Genomic DNA, 11,354 nt, shown 5'->3' with positions numbered 1-11,354 from the left:
ATGGTGCTACATTGACATTGTGTATAAAGATTGTATATAAGCATGAACGACCATGTGCAGTTGCTATTTTCCTTTCAACAATTCAACATATTTTTGGCCATTTGTGGTCGTTCCTGATAGTAGGAAAAATAATCCAGCCGTTCCGTTCACCGATATTCCCCCAAAAATCATGATAGCCTATCTATAGGGTGTGTGTCATAGTTTGTGTGGTGTAGCCTGTCATAGTTTGTGTGGTGTAGTTCATGAAATCGTTTTCCAGAAGATCTGCGGACATAGCTCTTACCTGTAGTGAATTGCGGTAGCCTACCATATTTTCATCCCAGGTTTATCCCATCTGGATGAAGCATTTGATTTGAGGCCACTGTTGAATTGTCCTTTCACGTCTGTGGTTTCATATCTATCTGCAAAGCTAAATTTCCTCGTTTCACTGTATCAATCAGTTGGCTCTGTCTTTTTATTTCGCTGATACGTCGGCAAATGGTATTAGCAGACATTAGACAGCGATAGGGACAAGACCTATTGTAGCCTAGATGTCTTTCTTTTTTTCTCTCATTTCTTCAGCTCATAACAAAATTAGACAAAAAAATTAGGGAGTAGCTCCTACGGCCAAGGTCCATGTTTATTGACTGTTCGGACATCTTAAGAATCGAATTTATGTTTGCAAAATTAAACCTTACACAAACTTTTTTGAAGAGTGTATAATAGTTCCTGCCCCTGAAGGACCTATTGTACACAAGCAAACACTGAAAAATAGAACTTGTTTTTCACTTTTATCACAGAAAAGCGCATAAAAATGGGAAAGATTAATATTTATAGTCACTTTAATTGCAAAATTAAGGTTGATTAGCATTACATCAATTGTTGTTAACTGGGGGAAATGCGTTTTCAAAAGAAGGATGTTAAATGTTTTCTGCCACGGCCAAAATTGACTAATTTTTGTTGACATGCCTTTTGGAGCTTACGTGTAATTATTACACTGTAATATAATGCAGCTAGAAAAATCAGGTTTACTTTTAAAACCTGAAAAAGTTAATTCTTCAAGCGCTTTAACTTATTGTATAATAAGTCCTGGACATTCTAGGTTACTGTATTTTTTTTTATTAATTACCACACAACCGCAAATAAATGCAAACTTTTGCGATAAGCTTTTATAACAAAAATTATTTCCTTATTAGGCTAGTCAGGGACCTCCAGTGGTTCCAGCAGGATGGTGCCACCCTCCACACCTCAAACGAATCATTGGCATGGCTACAGCAGCGTTTTCCCGACCGACTGATCAGCCGCAGGTGTGACCCGGAGTGGTCGCCGTATTCACCGGACTTAAACGCCCCAGATTTTTATCTGTGGGGCTACCTTAAGGATAGGGTGTATGGCAACAACCCCCAGACTATTCCTGATCTAAAGGCAGCAATTACAGCAACAATAAAAGCAATCCCAAGGGAAGAATGTGGGAGAGTCATCGAGAACTTTCCCCGCCGGATCCAAATGTGCTTGCAGCAACGGAGAGCTCATTTAGAGCACATTCTTTGAGCGCCAGTTAAACAAAGAGTTTTTGTGGTATAGACTTGAAACTTTGGAGATGTCTGCTATACATATACTTAACCTAATGTAGCTGAATTTTTGTGTTAATCTAAATAAACTTTTGGAAGTTATTCGATTTTTACTGATGAACGTTTTTTTTTTGTGTCACCCTATAATAGGCTACACCACTATATGATCGCTTTGCTAGTTTTTTGAGAAACAAAAAACGTTTTTGGCCTACTCTTTTAATCCACTGTTGAAACTCTGCATGCATGCCCAAAAATCGCTGATTAAGTGAGTAAAAGTGTTATTGAGCAAGCAAAAAATTGCAAATAACCCAGCTAGAAAGCTACGTATATTACACGTTGATTTTAGGTAGTATGGTATCTTAGGTAGAATTCAGGTGTTATTAAGGAGTTTGTGTACACCAACAAAAATTCACTTGTTTAAAAAACATTTTTTTAGAGACATATTTTAGCTATCATTTAGTATGACTAGTGTGTAAATATGATTCTAGAAGTTTTATCAGGGATTATTTTGTGAATATAACTCTTGCAAAAAATAACACGTGTTTTCCACGTATATTACACGTGTTCAAAATCCTATGATTATTTGACTAATTTTTAAGGTATATAAGGTAAAATCACACCCAGAAGAGGGCATACAAAAGAGAAAAAATGTTTACCCCAGCAGAAGGATGTTTTACCGGAATTTTTTGTATGTTGATTATATGTTGTTTCCACGTATATTGCACGTTTCCATCTGTTGAAAAGTAACACGTGTTTTCCACATATATTAAACGTGTTGAAGTTCTTTCGTTCATTTGGGCAATTTTTAATCTGTGTTAGGTAAAACTACCTCCCAAGGACGGTATAAACAGAAAGAATTCTCCACTCAAGTGGATTGGTGTCAACCACGCTCCTCCGCATTTTTTAGGATATAAGTTAGATTATGTGTTTTTGTAGGTGTCTTTACACGTTTTTATTACGTTATGTAAAAAGGAAACTTCATGACATTTTTTAGTCGCAAATTAATGTGATCTTTTAACGATAGTTCTTAGTGTAAATTTAAGTGGTCTCGCTTACTGATATTAAACAATTACTTACTAAGGTTTGGTACGGTAGCCACTTTAACAAGTCGAAGTTCTGCCACTAAAAATGACTAGAATGAAACCGCCAAGCAATCATAAGCTCCGGTTTAAGTGACGTAAAAATGCCGAAAAGAAGATGATAGAAAGCAAATTAAGTGATGGATTTTTTGTCAGCTGGTTGGCTTAGGGGTTAAGGTTAGGGCTAGAAAGTAGTCATTTCATTGACGCGGGTTCGATTCCCACCACTGCTATTTCTCTTTTTCTTCTCTAATTTCAAATAAAGTTCAAAACAAGCATTAACTCTCCGAATGAATGCTAGAAGGGTCACAATTGGACACTAGCCTCTTATAACAATATGTGTTATACAAATGTGTTAAATAAATACAAATGTGTTAAATTGTTGATTTCAAATACGGTACGCGGAAATTAGGTAGAATGTGGGTGTAAAATCCACCACCAAATATACGTGTAATACACGTGAAATAGTGTCGACACTTATACGTGTATTACACGTGAAAATTAACGTATAATACACGACCCAAGGAACGTAGAATCTACGTGTCAGATACGAGGAAATTAGGTGTAATGCGGGTGTAAAACACGTAAAATCCACCACCAAATATACGTGTAATACACGTGAAATAGTGTCGACACTTATACGTGTATTACACGTGAAAATTAACGTATAATACACGACCCAAGGAACGTCGAATCTACGTGTCAGATACGAGGAAATTAGGTGTAATGCGGGTGTAAAACACGTAAAATCCACCACCAAATATACGTGTAATACACGTGAAATAGTGTCGACACATATGCGTGGATTATACGTGAAAATTAACGTATAATACACAACCCAAGGTACATAGAATGTACGTGTCAGATACGAGAAAATTAGGTGTAATGCGGGTGTAAAAAACGTAAAATCCACCACCAAATATACGTGGAAAACACGTGTATTAGTGTTGTCAGATACGAGGAAATTAGGTGTAATGCGGGCGTAAAACACGTAAAATCCACCACCAAATATACGTGTAATACACGTGAAATAGTGTCGACACATATGCGTGTATTATACGTGAAAATTAACGTATAATACACGACCCAAGGTACGTAGAATCTACGTGTAATACACGTGAACTTTCTAGCTGGGAAGGAAAAGAAACTGCGTAGGCTACCACTAGGCCTACCAGTATAAAATATAATCGGGACATGTAAAACTACAAACCGAAAAACGCTGTGCAAACTAATTATGCGTAGACTCCTAGGCAGAGGTGCAGCAGCGTTGACAGGGGGTAGGCCTACATGTGGACCCTTGCCGGCCTGCCGAGAATAATTTTTAGGGCCCAAAACCTTTCCAAGGGGCCCCAAAACATGAAAAAACCACTTTGTATTTTTGAATACAGTGCTTCTTCTTATAAATGTCTTGATTTAAGACCTAAAGATCGCATTGGCATCCGGCTCAAAATATCCTCTCAACGGCCCTGCAGAGGTGGGCCACCAGCCGGGGTTAATGCGGCCTTGTGTGACTAAAGTTATTGAATATCGAGCTTCTGTAGCAGCTTTTTTTTATTTTTTAACAGCCAAAAATATTAAAAAGACTAAAATTTGTCGGGGACACAGGAGGCGGTTAACACGTCCCTGTTTATAAGGTAGCCTACACGTGAAACCAACCTTTACAAATGTTTCGTTGTAGGCTACTTTTGCTTGTGCTGGTTTGACGATGCAGCCTAGACCTAAATTTGAAATTATGTCAAGGTCATTGGGAGTTAAGAGGAAAAAACTTGACCCGGAAAGATTGTGTTTAGGATTGCGAAGCTAAAGACCGTCATTAAATGTTTTTTTTTTTTTGTCAATTTGAGATTGTCTAAAAATCGCCGTAGCCTACTTTCCTTGCGATTGTATTGGAGTTGAAGAGGATTTGTAACAAAAAACCGCTCGTGATTTTAGGTTGTGGAGAAATTCATTACCAATTTCTCTACTCTCATGCTTTTCAAAGATTCTAGAAAAGTTAATATTCAAACGATTGACATCGTTTATAAATAAGCATTCGATCTTAACACCTACGGTACTCAGTATGGCTTTTGTGCCAACCATTCAACATGTCATGCTGCTCTTCTAGACATTATTACCTCCTCATATGAGCAAGTGAAGAACAATGAATTGACTGGACTTGTTTTACTAGATTTAAAAAAAGTCTTTGACACAGTAAGTTACTTCATCATGGAAAACTCTTACATAAACTTGATCATTATGGCATTCGAGGAGTTGCCAATGCCTTTACTTACTTCCTACTTGAAAAATTGTAAACAATTTGTATCTATAAGACAAGAAAATTCTACATTAAAAGAAATAAAATTTGGTGCCCCTCAAGGGTCCATATTAGGACCACTTCTCTTTTTGCTATACATAAACGATATACCGGTATCTAACTGTGTTTCTTGTGTTCCTACATGATTTGCTGATGACACTTGTCTTGTCATTAAAGCCGATAATTTAGTAAATCTTCAAAATTCAATTAATCTTGAACTGAAAGGTATCAAACGTTGGATCACTGCCAACTCACTCACGATAAATGCTTCTAAGTCTAACTTTTTAATAATTGGACCCAAAACCAACCAAACATCAACTAAAGTTGAAAAATTTTACGGCAATACCCAACTAAAAAACGTTCACACTGCTAAATACCTTGGTATCTTAATTGACAAGAATCTCTCTTTTCTTCCTCATATTGAAGCTCTATCTTCCAAACTCTCCAAATCTGTTGGCATACTCTCTAAATTGAAACATTGTCTATCAACCAAAGCTATGCTTCAGCTTCACTATTCCCTTGTGCATCCTTACCTAATATACGGACTGACAACTTGGGGGTCGTCATGCAAAACATATATTGGAAAGCTTGGTGTTTTGCAAAATAAGGCAGTCAAAGCTGTTGCGAAAGGCAAATGGGCTAATCATGTCACACCCTTTTATAAACAACTTAATATCCTAAACTTAAAAGATCTGTACAACTTTGATATTGCTAAATTTATGTACCAGTTTAGTTTTAACTCATTACCCGGCACTTTTCAAAACTACTTTAAAAACTGCAACGAAATTCACAACTTTAGGCTACTACTCGAAACTCGACCAACCTAGATTACTACGGTATTATCGATACACAACCACAAAACTACAACGCTCAATGTTGTGTTGAAAATGAATTCTTAGTTCCGCCCTGTAGCGCACCCAGCATGGGGCTAAGGGGGCTCAAGCCCCCCCCAAAACCTGCCACCAAAAATAAAATTTTTGTATGTTCCCTATATTTATTCCTTTTGCTCACAGGTCAGATATGAATAAGACACAACATCAGCATTATAACAACATGAGCATTATAACAACACAATTTTACATATTTACAAATAGTTTTACAGTCCAACGTTTTCGGCTTAACTTAAGCCCTCATCAGGAACCTGAAAATATTTATAAAATTGCAATGAGTTTCAACTTCTTGAAGGTAAAATTACATTAGGAAAAGGCAACTACCGGCTTGATAGCCGTTTCGATAACCGTTTTGATAGCCGACTCGGACGTAAAACTGCAGAACATATTAGATATTGTGTGTACGAAAAGCAAGATATTTGGCATGGAATTAAATAAAAAGAAAACAGAAACAATGGTCATAACAAAGAAAAAAGCAACCGAAACTCCTATTTGTAATTTATCAGTAGCCTACCATACCGTTTTATAAAAACAAACAAATTCTTAAACAGGTCCAAAAATTCAAATACCTCGGTACTATGGTGAATTGGGATGCAAGAGACGAAACAGAGCTCAACATAAGAACAGCCCAAGCAAAAGCAAGCTTCCAACAAATGAAACCAATTCTTTGCAATAAAAATATCTCTTTCAAAACAAGATCTAGAATTTTAAAATGCTATATTTATCCTGTTTTTCATTACAACTCTGAAACCTGGAATATTTCAACAAAAATGGCAGAAAAGATTAATGCTTTTGAAATGTGGTGCTTCCGTAGAATGCAACGCATTTCATGGCTGGCAAAGAAAACAAATAAAGAAATTCTACACCAAGTGAACCAAACCAGAACTCTGTTAAAAAGTATGAAAACCAGACAATATAAATTTCTCGGCCATGTAGTAAGAAAGCAAAAACTAGAGCATCTCTCTTTAACTGGTAAAATTTTTGGAAAGCGGGCACCTGGCAGACAAAGACAAACACATCTGGAACAATTTAACGACAGGACAGAAACAATCATCCATGCAACATATAATAGGAACATTTGGTCTAATTATTCATCTGAGGCCGTCGATGCCTGGTTCAGGCAAGGCAATTGAAGAAGAAGAAGAAGAACTACCGGTACATAAATAACTACAAAAAGTTCGCACCACAGGGAACGTGATACATCAAGTGAATGTTGAGGAGAATGGACGCACCTCCAGCAAATAATTGTTTGTTTAAATTTGGGTTGCAGCGTTTGATTAACACTGCTTCCTGAATTTTGGTATCAAATTGGGATTTGCCTTTGTGTAAACTTTAGGTGAGTCAGCAGAGAATTTTCGATCTGTGCAAAAAGAACACTCCATGATATAGTCTTTGATAGCACTTTTCGTCGTCGACCTCAGTTCAGAACTCCCTAAAGTTCAGATGCTCCCGTACTCTCGCGGTCAAATGTCTTGTGGACATACCGATGCACGTCAATGCCGAATCACACGGACCTGTAGGCCTAAAACTGTGTTTGTGTAGGCTACGACATTTGAGCAGAGAGACGAAGGCGTTTGGGACTTTAGTTGAAAATACGAACTAATTTTGAATGTTTTGTAAGTAGGAAAAACGTCCACATCAAACTTACTGTTTATAAAAGTAGTGTTTTGTTTCAAACTATTTTCGTGCTAGTTGTTGTTTTTGCACTTGGTTGTGTTGGCAAACGGAAATTTAATAATTCTATTTTGTTACACATGACGAAAAAAGTCGAGTTCTATAAACGATTTCGAGAGTGGATGTAGGGATGAGGATGCTGATGGTGCTAGTAGCATCAGGGGCGCCGGAAGCGGGGGGGCAGGGGGGGCGAAAGCCCCCCCTGCCCTCAATTTTTCTGCAGATGGGGGGGCAGGGGGGGCAATGGTGCCCTTTTAAAGTCATGTAAGCTACTGCACGTTCTACAATATAACAATTTCTGCTTTTCGCCTTAAAACTCGTTGTTTTTTCGGCAGCCATCGTGGCCTACCGGGAGCTCCTTCTCAGCGGCCAAATCTGCGTGCTTGGAGGCCAAAATACAAAATAACGATAGCACAAGTAAATAGAATTAAACTTGCAACAATGCTAAAATCATCACTTAGCGTTGTTGAAGTCTGGGTCTGGGCGACGTCCTACAATAGAATCGTTGCACCACGCAATAACTGCTTCATCGGGATTGTAATCCAGTACTGCGAGACCATCTAACGACACTCGCACGAGTGTCTCCAATGTGGCTGATTTTAAAGAAGTTCGCCACTCATCTAGAATTATGTTTAGCAACGAAAAGCAACGTTCGACATGTGTTGACAATGACGGCAAGGTAATAAAATAAGTATTTCAATGATGTGAAGGACATTACTAAAAGAAGCATAATTTTTGCAAAATAGGATGATAAAATGTTTTCCCCTCGGATGTCAACTAACCTAGTTCTCCTTTTTAACAACGATTCAATGTCCGACAACATCGATTCGACATAAAAATGACAATATTGCCAGCCGATGTAAATTAGCACTTTCGAATAAGACTTTATTCAAATATACATCGGGAATTACAAACAAGACTTACAGCGCTGTTGATCGGCTGATCGCAGATGGATATATTCCAGCAATAACAAATATTCCCGCACAATGCAACAGTGGCGATTATGACGCGCTGATCTAATTTTGCGTCACTCTTTGACACTACATATTTTCGACAGTTAATCCACGATCATTCTATTGCGAAATTAAATAATTGGCTAGAAGAGACTGGCGGCCAAACTTGGCCGATTGAGGAGGTAGCACCGGCGGTCATTCAAGCACTACTTAGCGGCCATGGCCGCAGGCTGCTTTAAGGCTTGACAGTAGGTTACATCATTATAACATAGGCTTGCCATTTTTTAGAAATGCAAATCCGGGACGCATATAAAACTGCAAATAATCTTAATGTAGGCCTAATACAAAATAATTTAATGCAACTATAATTATTTAATATGGGAAAATTACCAATATATTTAAGCCTATTTCTCCAACGAAAGCAAGGGAACTTAACAATATTTATGAGCACATGAATCAGGCCTAATAATATTTTTCTGTGCTAAGTACCTTTTTCGAAAGTAGGCTACAGTGTTAGATTTTATCTTTTCATAAAATTCACTACATGTCAAATCAACATTAATTTTGCAAGTGAGGAGAGCTTTGACATTCTGTTCTAGCATTTGGCCTCTGTCATCAGACCACATATTGTTCATAATTGAAAAAAAATGTTCAACTGGTGCTGATGTCCCAGGCAAACAAAACACAAACTCGACAAGGTTTTGAAAGTTTGGAATGGTTATGTTTTTGTTAAAAGTTTACTTTTGTTCAAGAGATGTCGTTGCATTTTGCCATGATTCTTTCCTCTCACTCTTAGACATCTATTTCTTTACCAAAACGTGCTCATCGAAAAAGAAGTCGATGTTGATCATTTGCTTCTGAAACATTTTGTTGATATTTTCCGCAGACCCACTTGAGAAAGAATTGTTTAAGATGACTAGCTCAAGAATTTTTTTTTGCAAATCTTAAATTGAAAACTCCGGGACAAATTGGTTAACCGGGCGAGACAACTGGACAAGGCCTTAAAATCGGGACTGTCCCGGCTAAACCGGGACGTATGGCAAGCCTATAATAACATAGCATGATGCCCTTCTTTGCATACCGGACGCTTGTATGCTATCATTACTCAACACATAGTGAGCTGATACAGTAGATTAGCATTATGGCTATATCTTATCTTAAAACTTGAAAAAAAATTGGCCTTTTAGTAAACAAAAGTGCCCTTTTTTCGTAATCTTGCCCCCCCAGTCAAAAATCGTTCCGGCGCCCCTGAGTAGCATGGCTGTGAGTGCTTTTAAATATTAATTAAAGGAATGGGCATTGGCCAATGGCCAATGGCGTGGCCAGGGGGGGGGGGGGGGTTGGAAGTTTCAATCCCCCCCCCCCTTTGGCACGCATGTGACATCACGATATTGAGAATGATGCTTTCAGTCTCTTTATTTCTCGAAAACAAAGTTTGCCTAATTTTAAACGAAACTGCATTAAAAGAGCGAGTTTTGCCAATACCAAACATTCAAATATCTCAGCCAGGAATTAGCAACAAGAAAACATAGAGACTAAGCTTTATTTCCGAAAACTGCCGAAGAAAACATGACCTTATCCATTTGCTATGCCACCGGACAGCACCACTTTACAGGAATATTCATTCCCACATTTTTGTTGAAAATGCTGTCAGAATGCACCAAATTCAAAGTAATTTGTTAAAAATTTTGGGGGAGGCCCCCCAGACCCCCGCCACTGGGTGTCGTTTTAGGCGAACACGCCGTCTGGTTTTGCCCGCCAGCCGTTAAAACCCCCTTTTCAAATTTCCTGGCTAGTCCACTGGCATTGGCCTATTCTCACTGTCCCTGTTATCGCAAATCACTCGGCCGACATTTTTGAATTAGCCCCCCCTAATTTTTTTTCTGGGTGCGCTACTGGTTCCGCCCGTGAACTCACACCCATAGATGAGAAGTATAAAATAAAGAGCTTGGTGACTGGCCTTAGCAGCTCACCGCTGTTTGTTTTCAATCGAACTTGTCGTACAAGACCGTCGTTTCAGGGGTAGCATTCTTTGACTCTTCCGAGGAAAGTGATCTTCCACGATTAGCACCACATCGTCGACCTTTAGATTGGGTTGGCGATCTGGCCATTTTTCACGTACAGCTATTGTGGGCAGGTATTCTCTGAGCCATCGCTTCCAAAAGGAATTCGTCAGATATTGTACCATAGGCTACTCAAAAGGGTACAAACTGCCTTTGCCGGCGCAAACTTCTAACTACGTTGATTCAACGTCAAGAAACACAAAATCTCCAAAATTTAAGATTTTGCTGGCGCTCAAATAAACGACCAAACGAAACGGCGTTCACAAACAACAGCGCAATGGGCATTACGTAGCTGGTTCAGCAATCAAAACAAACCAGACAGTTGAGGTCAGTTGCCTAAAAAACTCTGTTTACGGAATAATTATCAACGGGGTTATCAATCAGTGGGGACATTCTCTTTAAATGCTCGAAGCAAAGGAAATAATTTGTTTTTCTTGTTATGACCCGAAGTTACTTAGACATCGACTTCCGATTTGGAAACTAAAAAACAATGATGTAATAAGGTGCGAACCAACGTAACACTCAATAAAATACTCCGGCGCAAAAATTTGGAATAATATACCAGATAAAATTCGCAAATCCTCCTTCACAACTTTTAAAAGAATGTACAAAAAAAAAATTATTGACACATATTAGGCAAATGCTAAATTACTAATCAGACTTGCAATTGTAACACAGGCTACGTTGGCCTACCCGAATATTTTTAATTTCTTATCATCTTGGACAGCTTCACTGTTATTTATTCATTATTATTTCTTTTTGAAGTTTTGACTTGAAGACCTTAAATGGTCACTTTGCAGCCTCCCGCTGTTGTGATGCTTTCATCATTTTCTTTTTTAATTGTGATCATTT

This window comes from Aplidium turbinatum, chromosome 8 (assembly GCF_918807975.1).
Source record: "Aplidium turbinatum chromosome 8, kaAplTurb1.1, whole genome shotgun sequence".
Lineage (NCBI taxonomy): Eukaryota > Metazoa > Chordata > Ascidiacea > Aplousobranchia > Polyclinidae > Aplidium > Aplidium turbinatum.
Note: the sequence above shows the minus strand (reverse complement) of the source record.